Genomic DNA, 25103 nt, shown 5'->3' with positions numbered 1-25103 from the left:
CGAACATTTAACACATTTTCATGAAAATGACACATATATGCTGAAATTTGCTGACATCTCTAGTACAGCAGCAGTTCTTAGAACGTATGCCAGTCTGATAACTGCAGAATGTGGAATTAAAGATACACCAAAGGCCTTTGAGTCTGCTATAGCCATTAAAAAGTGTTTGAATATGATAAATGAAACATATTAAGCAATCCACTTTGTAATAGCATAGTATAGCAATACACTTTGATTGCAAGCACATTGACACTTCCAGTTTAATTGAATTGGATCAAACATAGTATAATGCCAAGTATTGCACTTGTCATACTTGTTGTTGATATTTCATTTCTGGTTATGTTGTCAATATGTGTATCTACCTAGTCTTCACCAGAACACATATCGCCATCATTATTGGATCATATAAGATTGACCAAGAATTTGCTCTATCCAGTAAGCAAAGAGGACACTGAGCCAATATATGTGATATTTATTATTTAAAAAAACTCAATATCACGGCTCACTCACTACTCGACGACAATCCCAGCCTCATGCAGAGAAGACCCGAGACTCTGTCCAGACCGTGGGAGGCGAACGGACAAGCGATAAACAACTACGGGACTGCACTAGAGACTGGGTCTGGTGGGGTAGCTTAGAGGGGACCCAGATTCTTCCCATACTCCTGGGCAGGCTTTGTGGACCAGTGGGCATAGGTTGAATACCCCCCTCAATACAGGCCTTCCTCTCCCCAGACCTCTTGACCCATATGGGGTAATGTTTATGACCCAGCACTCCTCTTTACCCATTTGTGATTATGAGCGTTATGTCTAAATGTTATTAGCCCATTACAATCCTGAATGTCCTAACCTTTTAACGCGCTGTGCTTCTGGACAGCTTGCTACTGATCACATCCATTGCAACTAGCTCGAGTGGCTGTCGACCTTATACTGGTACAACGCTTACTTTTAGGAGCACAACCACGAGAGTATTATATTAGAGTGTATACATAACTAGTCTGGCTTAACCATCTCTAACGATAGCCTACTAAGGAAACATAACTCATTCACTACATATATTGGCTCTTGTAATATTACTAACAAGTTACTGAAATACCCGGATTTGTTAACCTTATGTTCCAGCATTTTACCACTTGTTATGGATGTCACAAAGATTAATAGTCTCACATTATACATATAAAACTGTGCTGTCTACTCTGCCACAAATTGTATTGCTACTGTTATGATTGCGACGGCTGTTGTGGCCTTGCACGTCTATTGTCATTTCAAGCACAAATAAAATAAAGAATAAAAAAAAAAAAAAAAAACAATATTATTTTTTACTCTATTTTTCACTTTATTTTAAATACCATATTTCTTCCACATTTTACGGTCACTGGGCTGATTTCCAATCTTGTTGCAACTTTTTACAGATAAAATGCCTGTCGATACTGTTAGAAAGGAGCTGCTGACTAACTACAGCAGGGGGTTAACAACTGCTGCTATCTAAAAGTCAGTCACTAAGTAGCAACTAATGGCTCCCATTATTCTTTATTTTCTATGAAAATCATTCACCTCTATTTAGCAACCGGTTTCCAACCTTTTCGCTACTCGTTGCTAATGCTAACCCTAAAAACATAAAACCAAGGGCCTGGAAGAAAGTCGTTTAAGACATCATAACCACTACAGCTTACTTTAGCGTATATACAACCATATCAATCAGAAATAAAATAAAATATATAGTAAGACACATCATAAGGAAAATAAATGTAATAATTATATAAAGGATAATCATTAACTATGATACATTTGGTAAAAAAAAACAGTAAATTTGGTAAGGTAATAATTTTTTATGATTCCACGTTTTTTGAAATACAAAATACAATGTTCTGTAAATATATACATATATTATATAGCATTATGATGACAGACTGACAATGCAAAAATGTAAATAAAAAACACTACTTTACTGATAACTTATTCTATAAAGCATGAAGACCTATTTATATTCTACAGCTCAATGCTAATAAGATACTCAATGTCAACCTATGTCTCGTCACTTTGACCAAGTACAAAGAGGCTTCGATGTGTTCTTGAGGCACTTTTTCTTTTCAAGCTTGACATTGCTGGCATTTATAACTCAGTTTAATTATAAAAAGTTCCTTTGAGTTTTGTGGAGTGATCGGAACACCGCTGGCAACAGCGTTGCACCTTTTGGTATCGTTTACCCTTTGCATGATGTCATTTTTTAGTGGTGGGGCACACAGCTGAAAGAACATCCACCACCTTGGGATGCCAAGACCCATTTTCCTGACTCATTCTAAAAAAACTGTTTCAAGAGCGGATGATCAGCAAATAAATTCAGTGACAGTATTACTGTTTGAAGAGAGCGTGATAAAGAGAAAGGAATTCATTCCCTGTTGGGAAATCAAATTAAGGCTTCAATAGTATGAACAAGCTAGTTGTCGAAGCAAGGGTATATTTGGAGAAAGATAGGAATATGCCTATAAAGCTATTTAGTTAAACCTCAAAGGTGAGTTTTCTGAAGCTAAAAAAAGTATTTCAAAAGCTACCCGATAAATCTCTGCGGCTTATAGCTTTATTGTAGTATTCAGTAAAAAGCTATCTTGTTCTTAGACTGTGCACTATTTAAAGGGATATTATAATTCAATGATGTACTATACTTTACAAACAAAAAATATCAAAATACCAGATCCGTGAAGTGGGATAAGAATGTGGATGCCTTGTATTTTCCATACATCCTACTAATGTTAGTGGTGAGAGAACATTAGGGTCTGTCCTTGCAGCATCATCAATACCTTGTTCAGTCTTTTCAAACCACTGACGATTTGTTTGTCTTATGTACCGTATATGCAAGCCGAGTTTTTCGGCACATTTTTTGTGCTGAAAAATCCCCCCTCGGCTTATACTCGAGTAAATGTCTGTATTATGGCAACTTACATTGCCATATACAGACCAGGACAGCCAGGCTCATTACAAGCTCGGTGGTCCTGTTGGGGGCCAGAGCAAGCTGTTACTTACCTTTGTAGCATCTCCGGTCAGCTCCATACAGCTCTCCCGTTCCGCTCACAGTGTAAGTCTCGCGAGATCCGCGGCCGTCAGAGCTTTGCCTCTGGTTACCGTGGCAACGCTCCGCGCGGCACGCAGACCGCGAGACTTACACTGTGAGCTGAACGGGGTTGCTGCACGGAGCTGACAGGGAGCTGACCGGAGATGCTACAAAGGTAAGTAACAGCTCGCTGCCAGATCCCCCCCTGCACATCCCATCCACTGGACCACCAGGGAATCACATAGCCCCCCTCCCTGGCCAGGTAACAAGCAGGGAGGGGGGACAAAAAAAATAAACAATTACATTTTATAATATTCAAATAAAAAAAAATAAAAAAATTGCTGGGACTAATGTTATAAACTCAGAGCATTACATTTTAGTTTTATTATTGACTCGTTATGTTCTTACCTCCATTCTCCCATAATGCATGGGATCAATCAATGAGGACCTACCAGTTAAGTCTCCCTTCTAAGCAAACCCACGATGGCTGTGCCCTCCTATAATACAACCCTCACCCCCCCTTTCCCCCCTTCACCCAGGGTAATGGGGCCTTGAAGCAAGCTGGTCAGCTACTGCAATAGATTAATATTCCTACAGCTCGCCCACCAGTACAAGCCGAAACGGAACACCAGATCTGACTAGTTTAATGCACTCTACCACTCCTATGACTACCTTAGCAAGTGCCAGCCTGGAGTTGTTCCTATATCTCCTGTACCCTTATCTATAAATGAGGTGTATTATATCCATAGTATCATAGTATCATAGTGTCTTGTATCACATGTCCATGTCTTTGCCATACATGTGCATTACTTGTATTATGCAATGAACATCAATAAAAAATAGAATACAAAAAAATAATAATATTAAAATAAAAATAAAATAATAATGTTAAAATAAAAAAAATATTAAAAATAATAAAAATGCCCCCACCCAGTTTACACACACTACACAAACACACACACACAATCTGCATATTATATACACACACTGCATTCATACAAACACACACTGCATTCATACAAACACACACTGCATTCATTATATACACACAGTGCATTCATACAAACAGACACTGCATTCATACAAACACACACTGCATTCATCATATACACACACTGCATTCATTATATACACACACTGCATTCATACAAACACACACTGCATTCATACAAACACACACTTCATTCATTATATACACACACTGCATTCATACAAACACACACTGCATTCATTATATATACACACACTGCATTCATACACACACACTGCATTCATTATATCCACACATTGCATTCATACAAACACACACTGCATTCATTATATGCACACACTGCATTCATTATACACACACACTGCATTCATTATACACACTGCATTCATTATATACACACACTGCATTCATACAAACACACACTGCATTCATTATATACACACACTGCATTCATACAAACACACACTGCATTCATTATATACACACACTGCATTCATACAAACACACACTGCATTCATTATATACACACACTGCATTCATACAAACACATGCTGCATTCATTATATACACACACTGCATTCATACAAACACACACTGCATTCATTATATACACACACTGCATTCATACAAACACACACTGCATTCATTATATACACACACTGCATTCATACAAACACACACTGCATTCATTATACACACACACTGCATTCATTATATACACACACACTGCATTCATACAAACACACACTGCATTCATTATACACACACTGCATTCATACAAACACACACTGCATTCATTATTTACACACACACTGCGTTCATACAAACACACACTGCATTCATACAAACACACACTGCATTCATACAAACACACACTGCATTCATTATATACACACACTGCATTCATTATATACACACACTTCATTCATACAAACACACACTGCATTCATTATATACACACACTGCATTCATACAAACACACACTGCATTCATTATATACACACACTGCATTCATACAAACACACACTGCATTCATTATATACACACACTGCATTCATACAAACACACACTGCATTCATTATATACACACACACTGCATTCATACAAACACACACTGCATTCATTATACACACACATTGCATTCATACACACACTGCATTCATTATACACACACACTGCATTCATACAAACACACACTGCATTCATACAAACACACACTGCATTCATTATACATACACACTGCATTCATACAAACACACACTGCATTCCTTATATACACACACTGCATTCATACAAACACACACTGCATTCATTATATACACACACTGCATTCATACAAACACACACTGCATTCATACAAACACACACTGCATTAATTATATACACACACTGCATTCATACAAACACACACTGCATTCATTATATACCCACATTGCATTCATACAAACACACACTGCATTCATACAAACACACACTGCATTCATTATATACACACACTGCATTCATTATATACACACACTGCATTCATACAAGCACATACTGCATTCATTATATACACACACTGCATTCATACAAACACACACTGCATTCATTATATACCCACATTGCATTCATACAAACACACACTGCATTCATACAAACACACACTGCATTCATTATACACACACACTGCATTCATTATACACACACACTGCATTCATTATATACACACACACTGCATTCATACAAACACACACTGCATTCATTATACACACACACTGCATTCATACAAACACACACTGCATTCATTATTTACACACACTGCGTTCATACAAACACACGTTGCATTCATACAAACACACACTGCATTCATACAAACACACACTGCATTCATTATATACACACACTGCATTCATTATATACACACACTTCATTCATACAAACACACACTGCATTCATTATATACACACACTGCATTCATACAAACACACACTGCATTCATTATATACACACACTGCATTCATACAAACACACACTGCATTCATTATATACACACACTGCATTCATACAAACACACACTGCATTCATTATATACACACACACACTGCATTCATACAAACACACACTGCATTCATTATACACACACATTGCATCCATACACACACTGCATTCATTATACACACACACTGCATTCATACAAACACACACTGCATTCATACAAACACACACTGCATTCATTATACATACACACTGCATTCATACAAACACACACTGCATTCATTATATACACACACTGCATTCATACAAACACACACTGCATTCATTATATACACACACTGCATTCATACAAACACACACTGCATTCATTATATACACACACACACTGCATTCATACAAACACACACTGCATTCATTATACACACACATTGCATCCATACACACACTGCATTCATTATACACACACACTGCATTCATACAAACACACACTGCATTCATACAAACACACACTGCATTCATTATACATACACACTGCATTCATACAAACACACACTGCATTCCTTATATACACACACTGCATTCATACAAACACACACTGCATTCATTATATACCCACACTGCATTCATACAAACACACACTGCATTCATACAAACACACACTGCATTAATTATATACACACACTGCATTCATACAAACACACACTGCATTCATTATATACCCACATTGCATTCATACAAACACACACTGCATTCATACAAACACACACTGCATTCATTATATACACACACTGCATTCATTATATACACACACTGCATTCATACAAGCACATACTGCATTCATTATATACACACACTGCATTCATACAAACACACACTGCATTCATTATATACCCACATTGCATTCATACAAACACACACTGCATTCATACAAACACACACTGCATTCATTATACACACACACTGCATTCATTATACACACACACTGCATTCATTATATACACACACACTGCATTCATACAAACACACACTTCATTCATTATACACACACTGCATTCATACAAACACACACTGCATTCATTATTTACACACACTGCGTTCATACAAACACACGCTGCATTCATACAAACACACACTGCATTCATACAAACACACACTGCATTCATTATATACACACACTGCATTCATTATATACACACACTTCATTCATACAAACACACACTGCATTCATTATATACACACACTGCATTCATACAAACACACACTGCATTCATTATATACACACACTGCATTCATACAAACACACACTGCATTCATTATATACACACACTGCATTCATACAAACACACACTGCATTCATTATATACACACACACACTGCATTCATACAAACACACACTGCATTCATTATACACACACATTGCATCCATACACACACTGCATTCATTATACACACACACTGCATTCATACAAACACACACTGCATTCATACAAACACACACTGCATTCATTATACATACACACTGCATTCATACAAACACACACTGCATTCCTTATATACACACACTGCATTCATACAAACACACACTGCATTCATTATATACCCACACTGCATTCATACAAACACACACTGCATTCATACAAACACACACTGCATTAATTATATACACACACTGCATTCATACAAACACACACTGCATTCATTAAATACCCACATTGCATTCATACAAACACACACTGCATTCATACAAACACACACTGCATTCATTATATACACACACTGCATTCATTATATACACACACTGCATTCATACAAGCACACACTGCATTCATTATATACCCACATTGCATTCATACAAACACACACTGCATTCATAAAAACACACACTGCATTCATTATACACACACACTGCATTCATTATATACACACACTGCATTCATTATATACACACACTTCATTCATACAAACACACACTGCATTCATTATATACACACACTGCATTCATACAAACACACACTGCATTCATTATATACACACACTGCATTCATACAAACACACACTGCATTCATTATATACACACACTGCATTCATACAAACACACACTGCATTCATTATATACACACACACACGGCATTCATACAAACACACACTGCATTCATTATACACACACATTGCATCCATACACACACTGCATTCATTATACACACACACTGCATTCATACAAACACACACTGCATTCATACAAACACACACTGCATTCATTATACATACACACTGCATTCATACAAACACACACTGCATTCCTTATATACACACACTGCATTCATACAAACACACACTGCATTCATTATATACCCACACTGCATTCATACAAACACACACTGCATTCATTATATACCCACACTGCATTCATACAAACACACACTGCATTCATACAAACACACACTGCATTAATTATATACACACACTGCATTCATACAAACACACACTGCATTCATTATATACCCACATTGCATTCATACAAACACACACTGCATTCATACAAACACACACTGCATTCATTATATACACACACTGCATTCATTATATACACACACTGCATTCATACAAGCACATACTGCATTCATTATATACACACACTGCATTCATACAAACACACACTGCATTCATTATATACCCACATTGCATTCATACAAACACACACTGCATTCATACAAACACACACTGCATTCATTATATACACACACTGCATTCATACAAACACACACTGCATTCATTATATACACACACTGCACTCATACAAACACACACTGCATTCATACACACACACACTGCATTCATTATATACACACACTGCATTCATTATATACACACACTGCATTCATTATATACACACACTGCATTCATACAAACACACACTGCATTCATTATATACACACACTGCATTCATTATATACACACACTGCATTCATACAAACACACACTGCATTCATTATATACACACATTGCATTCATACAAACACACACTTCATTCATTATATACACACATTGCATTCATACAAACACACACTGCATTCATTATATACACACACTGCATTCATACAAAAACACTGCATTCATACAAACACACACTGCAAATAAATATTCAATTAATGTAATTTTTTAAGGGATCTAATTTTATTTAGAAATTTACCAGTAGCTGCTGCATTTCCCACCCTAGGCTTATACTCGAGTCAATACGTTTTCCCATTTTTTTGTGGCAAAATTAGGTGCCTCGGCTTATATTCGGGTCGCCTGATACTCGAGTATATACAGTATTTTCTATTATTTTACCATTATGCTTGTTGTTACGCACTAACTGCTTGTGAGACCCACATACATATGTGGTTTACCTGCTCAGTAGTCCAGTTCTACCTCACAAGTGTTCCTATTTAGGAGGGACAGTTCCTCTACAGCCCACATCCTCTGTCTCTTTATTCTATCTTGATGTCACTCTTTTCTCTGAGATCCATATTGTTGGTGTGTCTCGGTGTTTAACAGAACTCAACAGCCATCATACTCCCAGTAATGTGTTTTTAAACTACAATAAATTGGTTTAGAAATCAGATTAAATGGGGGGGCGGGGCCGGACCGCCAAGATGGACGGTCGCAGGAATGATCGGTTCCTGCTAAACTTCCCATATTAAGCCGACATACCAGACTTATACTGCATCAAACAACCCACAGACGCGACCATCAGGGAGCACAGGCTACCGGACCTGGGGAGAGGCTGGCTCTGGGAGTTTCAGTCCCTCGGGGGAGAGATTGCCGCTAGCACAGGCGGCACCCTATCCGGCGGTGAGTGGGGCAGACGGCCACTGCCCCACTATCCTGCCCAACGTGGCCCGACAGGCACCTTCAGCAGGGGCGGACCCGGTCCTGTCCCCCACCTCTGGGCCGGGGGGGTTATCCCGGTCCCCACGGGAGACAGCCGCATGAACAACGAAGCCCAAACACCAGCCCAGCAATGAAGTGCAGAGAAGGCAGCACTCAGTAAGATGGCCGCCAAATCGCAGCCACGTGTGCACCACAGACCCAGATAACATCCCTGGAGTGGATTCCCTCCAGGATAAACCAGCAGGCCCCTCTGAACAGCTTCCGATGAGCTGGACTACCTATTGGACCTACCTGCTACCACACAGCCCACATTTGGGAGCGCACGCCTGGCAACCACACCGGCATTGCCATATCCAGCAACACAGGATAGGAACACGTAACAAGCGCCTGCCACAGCCACCTACACTGTACCGGCAGAACACAAGCTCCTGCCAGACCGAGGAACCGGCACCGTATCCTTCAGAATGCACCCTGGAACCCGTGGTACACTACAGCTTGACAAGACATATTTGACTCTCTGTTTTTTCTCTTTATTGGTGGTGTTACCACACATGCTAGTCACACGCAGCAGCATTGAGAGGGTAATGCTGTAGACCCTACCATAACCTTAAGCGTAACTGTCTTTGTCAGATGAGCATTTAGCCAGATATGTCTGGCGCAAACTACTGCTTTAACATAGCCTGTTAATTTCATGTTGTGCAAACGAAAAAAAATGTGCTGTTTAACCCCTTAAGGACCAAACTTCTGGAATAAAAGGAAATCATGACATGTCACACATGTCATGTGTCCTTAAGGGGTTAAACTGCTACATGTAATGCCTTGAAAACGCTTGTAGCTGCTGTTGTGGCGCTGCACGCCTGTTGTCACGCTATGCACAAATAAAATAAAGAATTTAAAAAAAAGAAATCAGATTAAATGTATTGAGAAATAAAATAAATAGCTGTTTTTGTCAATTATAATTTAGTTCCATAAATTATTATTAGTAAGTCACCTAAAATTTCTCAGAGCAGACCCACCCCTGGCCATACCACTCCCCACACCCCTAAAATGAAAGTGTCTGTCTTTGTCCATTTTAAATGTTGGGAGATATGGTGTCCTTCCCCTAACAGGACGTGAGATTTATTATATTATAGTCAATCAACCCTAAATTGCTAAATGTAGGTCAAAATAGCCAATTTGAAAATCAGTTAGTTTTTTTTTTTTTTTATCCATAATTTTGTTCTTCCACTTTTAATTATCACAAATCCCTGTTTAGTATAAAACCCCACAGTATCTTATATTTAAACAATTTGGCTATTTGTATAGTGTAGAATTATTTTATTAAAACTGGTACATTTGCATCTCGACTTCTATTTCAATGTAATCCTTATTAAATGATCTGCATCAGCTTTTCTCATACATCCACTTTTTTTGTATGGTTGTATGGCCTTGACTGCATTTTTCCGGATGTATTGAGGCACATTCGGAACTTTGTTTCCATCCCGAAGAATAGCTTTTTGTCTGGTTTTGTTTTTCTCCATTCTGAACAAGATAGGACTTTAACAATACTGAATACATCGCAGAAGGCCATTGTCCTCGAGAAAATGCAGGCTTTTAATGTTTTAATAGGAGCATTAACATTTTATCTCCCTTTTCCAATGTGTGGGTTGCAAAACCGCATGTTTAAACTTTGCACGTTGATAAAAGTGACCCAGTTTGCCAATGTTTGATCATAGCATTTTAACAAGCTTTACATCAAGAAATACGTAAGGCTATGATACCACTTTAAATCTTCAACGATCAGTGACTTTTTACATCAATTACAATATGGTCTGTGAAACCCATTAGAGCATCATCTTATTTATAAGACCCTATACCATATCTTTACAGGCAAGGCCCTGGGGAGATAGCACAGCTAAGCGGACAAGGGCACATGTAGGAGTGTGGGGATAGATGCATGGGATTGGTTGGGAAGAATCTGTGGGTGTGATTATGTTCTGTGTAAGACAGTGTGGGGGAGGTCTTACCTCAGTGCCACTTGGGATTCGGGCCAGCAAACAGCTTCCTGTCCTCCTGCTCCTGTTTGCCTGGGCCTGCAGATTGACACAGCTTGATGGTTGAGGCTTCTGGCTTCCCTCAGGGCTGCTGCAGCGTGGATGGTGGCCGGCACCTGTGGGAACAATTGGCAAGCATTAATGAGGTATGGCTACCGGTGTGGCCCCCCCCCCGCGGCCTACCTCCCCCTGGAGCACCCCCTGCGGTCTCCCCTGCTGCCTCCCGTGCGGTCCCTGCCCCTGGGGGCCGCACCAGCACTGGCAGGCATTCCCACCCGCCTGCCAGGCTCTTCCCTGATCCCACTCCTCGGGCCCGGTTGAGGACTGAGAGCCCGGGCCCGTGGCAACGCCAGGACCGCGTGTCTGGGGGCTCCAGACACGCGGCCTACTACAATGCCTGTGATTTGCGGCCTTCTGCGGCCGCGCGCGTGGCACGGCCTTCTGCACGAGGCCTGCTACTGCCGCGCGGCCAGCCGCCTCCATTCCCGCACGGCCTGGTACTCCCAGGCCGGGGATGCGGCCTAGTACCGCGGAAGTACTGCCTAGTACGGCGGAAGCAGCAGGCCGCGCGGCCTATTACTATAAGGCCGGGGATGCGGCCTGCTACCGCCGCGCGGCCTCCTGGTGCGGCTGCCGCGCGGCCTACACACTGGTCTCCCTCCACACCATCCGCCCCGGCCGCCTGTGCTGGATTGCGGTCCGGGGGCGGTGGGCGGCGGATACAGCCATCCGGGCGGCAGGCGGCCGCCCGGCGACGGTCCAGGTCCCCCCGCGGCCCGCGGGGAGGTGTGGTGGTGAGTAGGCCCTTGCGGGCCACGCGGGGTACATTGGTACCGCCGTTGGGAGTCCAGGGGGGGGTCCCCTTGCCCGTCGGGAGCCTCCTCTGCCAGTGAGGAAGGCTCCCAGGGCTGTCTCACCTGTGCCCCCCCCCCTCTTTCCCCTGTTGGCTCTGTCTGTTCTGTTAGGGGGCCCAGCTTACCCTTGGCTGGTCCCCCCTCCTCTTGCCCGGTGTCCTCTTTCCCTCCCCCTCTCTGGTGGTCCCCCCCCCCTTCCCCCCTCTCCTGCTCTGATTTCCTCCCTTTCCCCTCCTGTTTCCCCCTTTCTGCTCTATCCCCCCCCCTGTCCCTCCCTGTCTGCCTCCCCTTTGTTCTCCCCCCCTCTTCCTAGCCTGGCCCCCTCCCCCCCCCCCACCCCACCACCCCTGTGTAGGTCACTTACCTCGACAATCTCCTCTGGGGCTTGGGCTCTCATCTTCACTGCTGCTTCTTCTCAGGATACTGCTGCAGTTCATGGACCGTCCAGCAGGTGGCGCCTGGATCACAGCCGATGTCTTCTGTGGATGCTGGGACTGCTGATTCTTCGCCTCAGCCTTCTGTGAGCGCAGTGCCGGGCTTGGATCGCCAGGCTGCGACTGGTGAGTAGACTTCCCCCCTCCTTTTCGCGTGCGTACGTTGTTCCTTCCTTTATTCAGTCTAGTCCTCGTGCACACAAAAAAAAAATAAAAAAATAATAATAAATCAATAAATAAAAATAAATAAATAAATAAATAAATAATAAAAAAAAAAAATAGATAAATAAATACATAATGAATAAATAAATAAGTAAAAAAAAAAAAAAAAAACAACACTTGTTACAGGACAGAAATACACTGTAAATTGCCAAATGGACTAAATTACAAAACGTAGAAAAAAAAAAAAAAAAAAAAGAAAGTGCATACTATGACATATACAAGAAGGTTACACGTTAACATAATAAAAAAATAAATGAATAAATAAATGTAAAAAAAAAAAAGAGGAGGAAAACAACTGAAATAGAATCCTAGTACCCCCTCCCCCTTAACTTTCAGTATGCATCGTATGTTTAAGTGCGCTTTCCTGCAGCGTCCCGGGTTCGCGGGTCGCTGGGTGTTGCTGAGCTACTATGGCCCGCTTGGCTTGCGCGCAATACTAGGGAGCAGATGGGGGGAGGGGCTTTTATTGCAGGGACGTTCCCTCCTGCCACGGGGGGTCCCTTGACTAAGAGGGACATTTGGGGCTCCGGGAGGGTCGTGGGGAGCATGCTGTGGTCGGTTACGCTCCATGGCGCATATTCGAATGCAACCTGTGTTCAGGATAGCATGGTCGGGGTGAGGGCTCCCCGGGGGTTCGCTGCGTGGTTCAGTGGTCAGGACACTTTCGGGACGCATATCGTCCCTGGGATGAGCTGGGTCGGTGGAGGTACGTTTTGCATTTTAGTCGGCGGTGCAACCCTTCTTGGCCTGGGGGCCGGATGGGCTTCGGCCTCTGGTTTTACTTAGGGCTCGCCTGATGCCTCAGCATGGTGCGTTTTTCGTCCTCTCTGCAATCTGTCGGGATGGGGACGTGGGTGCTCTCGGTGGTGTGGGTCCAGTTTCCCAAGAACGCTCGATTAGCTTACTTCCCAATCGTTTAGGGTGCCCCTGGAGTCCGCTCTGCGGGTCCCCCCTTTGGGATGTGGTACCCATGGAGGAACGGGGTTGATATCGCCTGATTCCTTATTTACTCGTCTGTTGTTTCCTTCCGGGGGCTGGGTTTGAATTGGTAGCTCGGCGCAGCGGTCTGCGTGGGTGGGGCTGCGGGGCCCTGGGGCCTTACTGACGAAGGCGGCGGTGGAATTGGTCTTCCGGCTGCTGCCAGTGCGCCCGTCGAATTGTTGTTTCCGGGCTGGATTTCTGATGGTCAGGATTAGGTGGCTGTGTGCCTCCACGTAAGTTGCTCCCGATGTCGCTTGTGTGTGGGGCCGTCAGTGTCGCATGTACGCACTCTGGCGATGCAGTGTTTCTCTTGGGATAGTGTTTTGGAGTTTCGGGCCCAGGCCTTATCCGGGCACCGGGAGGCGTCGGTGGCGTCGGGGTTTTGGTGGGGCGTTGTGGGTTTCGGCTGCGCTACCCGTGGGCTCTCCGGGGTACGCTGGGCTTTGCCTGTTGGGGTTGCCCTTGGGACTGTATGGGGTTCCTGCTGGGCCTCCTCTAATGCTGGCTTGTGCAATCTGGCCCCCTGTGGCCTTTTCTGCTGGCTTCCAACTGTTTCGCCGCCGCAGCAGGTTGGGCCATTTGGGCTCTCGGGGGTGTGCTGCCTCTTGCCAATACGCTGGCTCTGGCGGACGCTGGTGTTCTTGGAGGTCCCCCTTTCTGGTGGCATGGTAGGCATGTGGTACCCAGCTCACGAACAAGGGGGTGGGTTTTCCCTGGGGACCATCGTGGGGTGATGCTGGCTGCCTTTCACATGTTACAGTACCCTATACCCCGGAGGTACTCTGGTACTCTGGCTCGGTGCTGTTTGAGGCTAGGGGCGGCTGGTCAGGGTTTGTCCGGTGGTTACCGATATGATGGCCGATGCTCTGTCTTGTTCATTATAGAGCGTACTCGGGTGGAGGTGTCACGGGGTTGATTTGTATGGCAGTGGAGGTGTGGTCACTTGGTCCAGCGGTCTGCTGAAGCTGGTCTGTAGGCAATCTCTGGGGCGGCGTGGGGCCCGCTCCAGTAAGGTTGGAGGGTTCGGGACGGATGGGTACGTTTCTTTTTGGGTTCCGGGATTTGACTGCTCATATACATGTTTGGTTCCGTTGAGTAAGCGTTGGAATGGACTTCCTTCAGGTTTCGCAGCTCGATGGCTGTTGTCATTGGGAAGGGTAAGTTGGTTGAGGTTGGCTGTTTCATCGATAGAATCTGTGCAATTCTTGGATGTTGCAGGGTTGACTTCTGCATCCTCCTGGGGTAGGTGGGATGCACGGGGTTATGGTTGGGCTCCTACCAAGCTGTGGAAGTCTCTACCTACCTCTATTGAAGTCTCATTCCATTTTTGGTCCGCTTGGAGTTCCAGTGGAGAGTGGAGACGTCCAGCCGCCCAAGCTTATCCGGGCAGGCACATGTTCTGGTGATTTATTCACTTTGATATTGTGAGTGCAATCTTGTTTCAGCGCATTATCTTTTCTTTTGCGGTATTACACTAGGTAATTTATTTATTTATTTATTTTTTTCTGTTCCTGTACAGCCGTATCTCATTCCCCTCTGTGTCTATGTATATGTTGTAAGAGGTCAGGAACTGGGCCACGACCTTGAGAGGCTGTTGTAACTACACCAGATAAGTGTGGGTATATCTAGATGCCATTGTCACTAATTTGGAGGTATCATATGTAGATATACTGTTTGTATTTTGTCCTGGCAAGCTGTAATGGGTTTCCAGGATGGTCTGTATTATACCGTTCCGATCGGGGGCGGTGCAGGGTTCCGTCATTTGCCTGTTTTCGTTGGGAGTACTGTTCCGTCCCTGGGATTGTTCGGCCTCCTCCCCGGTTTGTTTCTCGGAGATGGGTTTTTTCACCCCCGCGTCCATCTAGTTGGGGTGTTCCTCTTGGGGGCTCGACTTCCTGGATAGGGATGGTGGGGAATTCAAAGGGCATTTATTTTGGTTGGGGGCGGCTACAGACACCGCCAGGCTGGGCGTGCCTGCGCCGATGGTTCAGAGGGCTCGAATGGCGGAGGTTCGGTGGTCTGGCTCCGGCTACGTGAAGGGGGTGTGGCTCCTCCTCATACGGGGTCAGCTGCCCCGCCTCATGGGGTACCAGGGGTTTTGTCATCCCTGGGTGGAATGACGTGGGTCGGTGGTGGTTTAGGACTTGGGTGCTCTTCGATCGGGACATGTTACGCATTCTGTTTCTTCCCTGAGGTTCCCAGGGGCTAGGCTGCGCCTATCGCCCTTTCCTGTTGGCAGTGCACTCCGCAATGTGAGTGCCCTGGTGCGCTGCCGTCGGTCATCAGAATGGATGGGTTTCTAGGTTTGTCATGGCCATAACAAAAATTACTAAACGTATAACGGACAAAATGAATAACTAAAACATGAACACTTCCAGTTCGCCTTTTGGGTTTGGCCAAAGGTGGCCTGGGTATCTTGAAGGGAGGGGTGCGCTTGCTGGAGGTCGGACTTGACCTCTGTTACTCTAGCGCTGCGTGAAGTGGTGGAACAGGCCATGGCTGGTTGTGGTGGGGTCCCCCGCTGATTTAGGCGTAAAACAGCGGGGTTGTGGCGGGGGTATGCCCTTGCCAATTGAGTTTGAGGTTACGTTTAAGTAGATGGAATGAGATGAACAAGTTTTTTTTAAGGTCTCAAACCTCCCCTGCTCTAAAGGTTTAACTTTAGGTTGCCTGAGGTCTCGTGCCCATCGAGCGTGGATAAGGTCGGCTGATGGCAGGCATTGGAAGGATTTTTATGACGAGGGGGGAGGTGAGAGGGAGTGGTGATTAGGAACCACTCCATGTTTTTATTGACAAGGACGGTTGGGTCACTGTATAACACTATGGGTGGAGTTATATATGTATATATGTTAATTTATGCTTATTTATGTCTAATGTTTTGGTTACAGAAAAGAAGAGATTTAATAAATAAAGTTATGGATGTGTTATGCAGTAATTTAGTTGTGATAATAAATGCTGTGGCCTGTTTCATCCATACTAAGTGGTCTGTCGTTATTGGGGGGTTTAATGGGGTTAGATTTTGTTCTAGGCTGCATCGCGATTCCCCACTACGTACATACAAGGCCCTGGGGAGATAGCGCAGCTAAGCGGACAAGGGCACATGTAGGAGTGTGGGGATAGATGCATGGGATTGGTTGGGAAGAATCTGTGGGTGTGATTATGTTCTGTGTAAGACAGTGTGGGGGAGGTCTTACCTCAGTGCCACTTGGGATTCGGGCCAGCAAACAGCTTCCCTCCCGCCCACCCTATACTATATTTTGTCGCAGCTAGCCGGGGGTATGTCCTTGCCAATTGCGTTTGAGGTTACGTTTAAGTAGATGGAATTAGATGAACAAGTTTTTTTTAAGGTCTCAAACCTCCCCTGCTCTAAAGGTTTAACTTTAGGTTGCCTGAGGTCTCGTGCCCATCGAGCGTGGATAAGGTCGGCTGATGGCAGGCATTGGAAGGGTTTTTATGACGAGGGGGGAGGTGAGAGGGAGTGGTGATTAGGAACCACTCCATGTTTTTATTGGCAAGGACGGTTGGGTCACTGTATAACACTATGGGTGGAGTTATATATGTATATATGTTAATTTATGCTTATTTATGTCTAATGTTTTGGTTACAGAAAAGAAGAGATTTAATAAATAAAGTTATGGATGTGTTATGCAGTAATTTAGTTGTGATAATAAATGCTGTGGCCTGTTTCATCCATACTAAGTGGTCTGTCGTTATTGGGGGGTTTAATGGGGTTAGATTTTGTTCTAGGCTGCATCACGATTCCCCACTACGTACATACATGTAACTTTTCCATTTTGGTAAATGACGATTAAAGACTAGATTTGTTTTATAATTGGTATATCATGTTCTATACTAGTGATAGCAAAACCAGTCCTCAAGCAATTAATAGACTAGTTCTGAACTATGTTCCAATAGAGCTACTGACAAAATGTTGACCATTGGTGTGCTATAATAACTGAGTTGAGAAACAATTCTACACAATTAATTATAACTTCTACATAACAAATAATGCTAAGAAATTAAAGGCAAAAATAAAAAATAAAAATCCCTAAATGTTTACATTCTTCGTATGGGTTTGCAATTGTGGAAATACTTGATGTCACATAAGAATACTCAGTAATTCCACATACAAATTAGTACAGGCAATTCATGTAAGCACTGTAGTGAAATCCAGGATCTATTGACTTATTCATGTAGCACCAGCTAAATGTATTAAAGCGATGTTAAACTCATCAAAACAATGTTAACTTAATGATGCAGTTTTGGTGTATAGATTATGCCCCTGCAGTTTCACTGCTCTATTGTCTGCCATTTAGGAGTTAAATCACTTTATTTATGCAACCCTAGCAACACCTCCAAACGCATTCTCCCTACACATTTCCCATAGAGAGATCCCATGTTTAAGCTTCCTTTAATGAACAGTCTGTTTAATTTAGCATTTCTAATTGCCTGCTCTGTTCATAGCCTTCTAGAACCTGTAGGCGTCTGTTGTGTGTGATTAAAGTTTAATTTTCAGAGCAGGAGATACAAACATCTAAAGCAAGTTAACATCTGATTGAAAATTTATTTTTTTTCATGCAAACTGTGTGAGTCACAACCAGAGGAGGTATGGCTAAGGCTGTATAAACATTTACAAGCATGATTTAACTCCTAAATGGCAGAGAATTGAGCAGTGAGACTGCAGAGGCATGAGCTATACACCAAAACTGCTTTCTTCTAAAATTGTTTTGGTGCCTATAGTATCCCATTAAATAGGAGGGGATTGGCTTGATGCTGCATTGTGCATGCTTGTGGTAGTGGTTAACATTAATTTTATCATGTATGTGTATATGGAGGAGAAGCCCATATTATCAAACAGAAACTCAGCATATTCATGTATGTGCATCAGTAACTCGTTCGTTCTCAGTGAAAGTCACTAGTATTTGTATTGAGCAGGTGTATATCCACATTGCACATTATATAAGGAATACAGCTTTGCACATACATCTAGATGTCCCAACAGTGTGTGTATGTGTGTGTATGTGTGTGTGCGTGTGTGTGTGTGTGTGTTGCTTGTTTTTAAATATTTTCTACGTTTTTTTGTTGATTTTATCTATTTATAGTCAAATACACTATAAAAATGTTTTGAATTGTATTGTTTTACTTCTCAAATACATTTCTCTAAGACACATATTACATGCATTGAAATGCTGGAGCCATCACTACAGTACCTGAGGTAGAAATATAATCTACTGTACATAACAAGCAAATAACTCTAGAGATCTCCAGTGATTTTTTTTCTTCAACATACTGCTTGCATTTAGGACCCGATGGCAATGTGAGAATGTGTGTAACTCTGAAAGACGGACCACCATGGTTTTTGTATTGCTAAAATGAGCTCCTTCCAGCTATGTTACGTGTAAGCAGCTTGTTAATCCAGATTTTTACAAATTTGATGCAGATTGCTTGCTAGAAGGATTTTAGGAGAATGTTTGCTGTAAAGTTTTCTATCCAATGTAACAGAGGAAAATGATAGACAGATATAGAGAGCTTAATGCTGATATATTCAATTTTTCAGCAAGAGAGGCTATATCCTTCCTTCTCATGTTTTCATGCTAAGCTAGCTAATCTCATGAATTTAGGATTATGTATATATATATAAAATGCCCAAATACCAGAGTATTGCAGTATGCAATGATACCTTTTTTATTGGACTAACATAATATTTCAAAGACAAGCTTTCAAGGGTTTTCCTCCCCTCCTCAGGTCTGAAGCGATGCAGATCAACCTGATAGAGTTTAACACTTAAAACAACTGATGTTAGAGAAGGGGAGGGAGGGGGGTGTCATAAATAGCAGAAGATGTGCCTGAAAGTGAAAGGTGCAGGTTGACTGAGAATAGCCAGAAAAAGTAAATAAACAGAGGAGAGTCAATAAGCTAGTTGAAAAGAAAAAAAAAACACACAAAAAAAGAAAAGCAAAACAAAACACGAAAACATCAGAGCAGGGCATGCAAGTATATAGCTGTCTATATGTATGTATATAAATTTATCCAATAAAGGTGAATATTGAAAAATAACTATTTAAGACATTAAGATGTGTGTTTATATAAAGTTTTAGTAGTGTGTGAGAAAGTCAAAATCTACATTAAGTCCTTCATTTCTGGTGTTGAAATGTGTAATCATTTTCATCTCAAATATCTTTTGTTCATGAGAGTCTTTGAAATTCCCTTTAAGAACTTTAATCCTGAGGTTTTGGATGGAGTGACCAGTCTGGATGAAGTGATGACCAACAGGGGATCAACATCTGTTTTCATTGTGGTTCTTGATTGAGTGTCTGTGTAGATTCATTCTGAGATACAGTTTAAGGCCAGTTTCTCCAATGTAGCAACCTTGGCATTTTGTCTACTGCACTAATACGACTAATACGACTAATGCAATCTACACTAAATATATATATATATATATATATATATATATATATATACACACATATACAAAATCATTTATATAAAGCCATCATATTGTGCAGCAATTTACAATTATAGAATAGGGATGTCTGCCAACAAATAAAGGACATAGCAACTGAGCTTACAATCTATGAAGAAGGGTAAACAAAACACACGAGAAAGAACAGTATTTCATAGGGGAGGATGGTCTGATGGATAAGACGCCTGTATGAAAAATATGTAGTGAAAGTGGAGAATGGATGAACCAAAGAGTATAAGGAGAAAGAGTGGACAGGACAATGGAAGCAACGGAACTTGGGAGGACAATACTTATGAGAAAAATGTCACCCAGGAAGAGGGTGCTTTCCTACAGAGATATGTTTTCAGTGACTTCTTAAAGAACTTGAGGCTAGAGGAGAGAATTCCATAGGAATGGGGCAGCCCTCTCAAAATCCTGCAGATGAGAGTTAGTGGTGCGGGAACGAGCAGATTACAAGAGAAGGTTGCTCTCAAAGTGAATGGGTGTATTTGTTGAGTAAAGAGGAAATGAAGAGTGGAAGTATTCAGGGCTTTGAAGGTTAGTGATAAAAGTTTGAACTGGATTCCAATGGGTACAGGAAGCCAATGAAATGATTGGCAAAATGGTGTAATACGACTAGTGCTGGTCAGTGGAGAGTAGTGGTCAGTCAGGAAGATGATCCTGGCAGCAGCATTTTATATAGATTGAAGATGGGCAAGGCTGGTATTTTGAAGGCTGATGAGTAATGAGTTGCAATAGTGAAGTCAGGAAATGATGAGTGCATAAACTAGTGCCTTTGTTGTATCTTGAATTAGAAAAGGGCACATTCAGGCAATATATAAGGTGAAAGTTACAGGATTTGGAGACAGTCTGGATGAGAGGAGAAAAGGTAAGATCTGAGTTAAAAATAACTCCAAGGCACTCACGTATTGGGGTAACACATTTCTTCAATACTATTCTGTTCTGTATATTATCCAAAATATATATAATTTTTAAAAAAATGTATTACTCCACTCTATTTATTTCTGTATATACATACTAGAGACTTCAACTTCCACATCAGAACCAGCATCATGCAGACGGGAACCTAAAGGTTGAAATTGTACATGGCTGATTTCTGGTCTTTTTGAATCATAACCAATGCTTTGGGCTATTTTTTTGTGTGTGTGTGTTTTCAAAACAGTGTATCATTGCTAAGGGTTCCTGCAGAAATGCAGGGTTAGGTCTGAAATTCGATGCCAGTCTGTGTTCACTTGTACGTCGAGCTGGAAATTCTGGGATTGGTTTGGAAACATGATTTCTGTACATTTCTCTAAAATCCAACTTCATATATGCAATTGATGTTTAAATCTACTTTTTTAAACATATCTATATATGTATATATATATATATATATATATATATATATATATATATATATATATATATATATATATATTAATAGAGACAGAGAGAGAAACTATCTATAAATATTACACTTTAAAATTGAAAAACAGAAATGGAAAATTACACTATCTATATATATATATATATATATATATATATATATATATATATATATATATATATATGTCAGAAATGTACAATATGTGATTCTTTATTCTAAGTCTGTGATAATGTACCCCTCTTACAATGTTATGTCATATATATGTTTCTCCATTCAACAAACAACAAAACAAAAAGATTGTCAAAGCATAGAAAGTCAAATTCAACATCACAATATCTATACCCACATGTATTAACCTTCATCACTGCCAGTTCTTAACTTTATTAAATGTTGTACAGTTTGAGTTTTTTTGTTCTTTACATATATTATTATTTAAATACATTAGCCTCATGTTAACATGGAATTTATGTTTCAGGCTGCATCATACAAGAAGTTGAGCCCACCGGACATTGGACAGCAGAGATATTTCGAGCATGGATTATGACGGCACACAGAGGAATGCAGTCATTTAACTGGTACGATATAAATGTCTTTTACATAGAAAAAAATTAACATGCATTGTGATGAGAATAGTTTGACGCATATCTGATAAGAAAGCTAAATAAGAAAAGTGCATTTAGCTTTTCACTCATTTTCAAGTACTTGCACATGCCCACATTTTATTAATATGCAAATATGATGTTGACCCCATGTCGTCAATAAATAATCACTATGACCAACAAGTTATTATACTTGTGATTGATAATGTTAAACTTTGTATTTGGTGCTAAGCCAGATGACCCTGTTATAATTGGAAAGAATACTGGCATGGATTAATTTAAAAAAAATAAAAAGTGATTTTTTGTAATTTTATTTAGACAAAACTCTAGATCTGCAATTTGTTATTTTCCAAGATGCATGGTTACACCGCATATTAAATAAAAATTAAAGGTGTGTATATTTAAATGCACACATTCATTTCTTGCGGAAATTAAAATGACTATTAAATCATACATTTTTTGTTACTATTTCAAAAAATGATAAATGGAAATAAAAGTGATACTTAAAACATAAATTTATAAAATTTTGATAATTACATTTCACGTGTTGTGAAATTCAGTGATGAATGTATCTGTTTATTTGTTGTTTTTGAATATGGGGTCTGTACACAAAACAGTAAGGTGTGGGGTTAACTGGCTTCCCAAATCTAGGATAAAATTAGAGTGTTAAAATCATTTTGTAATCTCAATGTTGTAAGCCGTTTATCTGCTCGCCGCGACTCCCAATTTTGTAAATAGACTCCAAAGAATGGTTTCTGAGGTTGCTACCGAAATAAAAGCGTACATCCTTTTATATTATGAAAAGCAGTGCATCAGCAGATTCCTGCAATAAGGGAAATAATGATGAGCTGTGCTGTTTGTGATAATAGTTTGGAAATTAAAAGGAAATGACAAAAGGGGAAGAAACACCTTAATTATATGTTTGGGCCAATGTTCCATTTGGTAGAGATTTATTTATTTATATTATAGTTTATCGGGATGCATTGAGATTACTCGCATTTTCAAGTATGTCCAGGATATTAACAAAAAAAAAGAAAATACATTTATATTTCTCTAATGTTACTTACTTCTTAATGTTTAAAGGGTCTCTCCAGTGCCAGGAAAACAAATATGTTTTCCTGGCACTGCAGGACCCTCTAGTGCCCCTCTCTCTCCCACCCCCATCCCATGTTGCCCTCATGTATGGCATCACAATAACAATCAAGAAGGATGTTTTTTTTTTTTAGAATGGTGGAAGGGAACAGGAGAGGCAAGGTTAAAATCCAAAATGTTGCAAAACAAAGATTTTGGTTTATTTTTTGGAAAAACATTATAAAATCGAGGATAGGTAACTATTTATACCAAAAGCCAAAAATTACATGAAAAATGTCCGTGGTGATTGGTAAATTGTAAAGGTGATGGGGTGCCAAACTGTGCTCCTGTAATTTGATTTGCCACTTGACTTATTGGGTTCAGCCGACTTAACAACATGTACTCAACCCTTAGCTCGATGAGATGAGATATCGGAAAGTTTTCAACAGCATAAACCAATAAATACACATTTTGTAAGACAACGGACGATTTAACCCTTTAAGGACACATGACATGTGTGACATGTCATGATTCCCTTTTATTCCAGAAGTTTGGTCCTTAAGGGGTTAAAGAAGTTCCACCCATGAAGTTGTTACCCATAACGGCCCTATCAGACAATATGCAGGCCTGTCTTTTACAAGTGATATGTAACAAATGATACGTTGTAGGGATGTCAAATTCGATTAGCACATACAAAGCATGTCTGAGGACTCTATATCAAGAAAACAGGACGTATATAAAAATAATGCCTCAAAATCTTAAAATAAATTGTTGCTCAGCCTCACAACAGGATCTCCAGCCAGGAAAGGAACTGGCAAAGATTTTCATGACAGAAACAATGGGGGAGATTTATCAAAGTATCACCAACTCTTCTCACTTCTATGGAGAAACAGACAGTAATTCATTTTTCACAATTTACTAAATATGTTGGATTTTCTTCATACGTTTACGTTTTTTTTACGTTACATTTTTTTTTGCTTCCTTACCATCACTTGTTAATATGCTCCATTTTGGGGAGAAACCTAACAGATCAAGAAATGTCAACGCCAGTTTGGTTTCACTTCTCTTTGTTTTTTGACACTCAACATTTTTTTGTCTCACAAAATTTAAATTTCTGCGAAAACCGGCGGTAGAATTTACTACCCATCACTTTTTAGATCACTATTGAAACACTTGGATAAATACTAT

The 25103-nt window shown here is 41.0% G+C and overlaps 1 protein-coding gene across 1 annotated transcript in view; it reads left to right on the top strand.

Annotated features, from left to right (window-relative positions):
- Positions 1–25103, top strand: part of TENM4 (teneurin transmembrane protein 4) — a 1183725-nt gene that overhangs the window by 205401 nt on the left and 953221 nt on the right. The window contains exon 2 of the mRNA XM_063431236.1: positions 22721–22820. The gene's annotated coding sequence lies outside the window, so the exon portion shown is untranslated. The remainder of the gene's footprint in view (positions 1–22720; positions 22821–25103) is intronic.

Source organism: Pelobates fuscus, chromosome 1 (assembly GCF_036172605.1).
Source record: "Pelobates fuscus isolate aPelFus1 chromosome 1, aPelFus1.pri, whole genome shotgun sequence".
Lineage (NCBI taxonomy): Eukaryota > Metazoa > Chordata > Amphibia > Anura > Pelobatidae > Pelobates > Pelobates fuscus.
The sequence above is the reverse complement of the archived record's forward strand: the minus strand, read 5'-3'. Positions and strand labels throughout refer to the sequence as shown.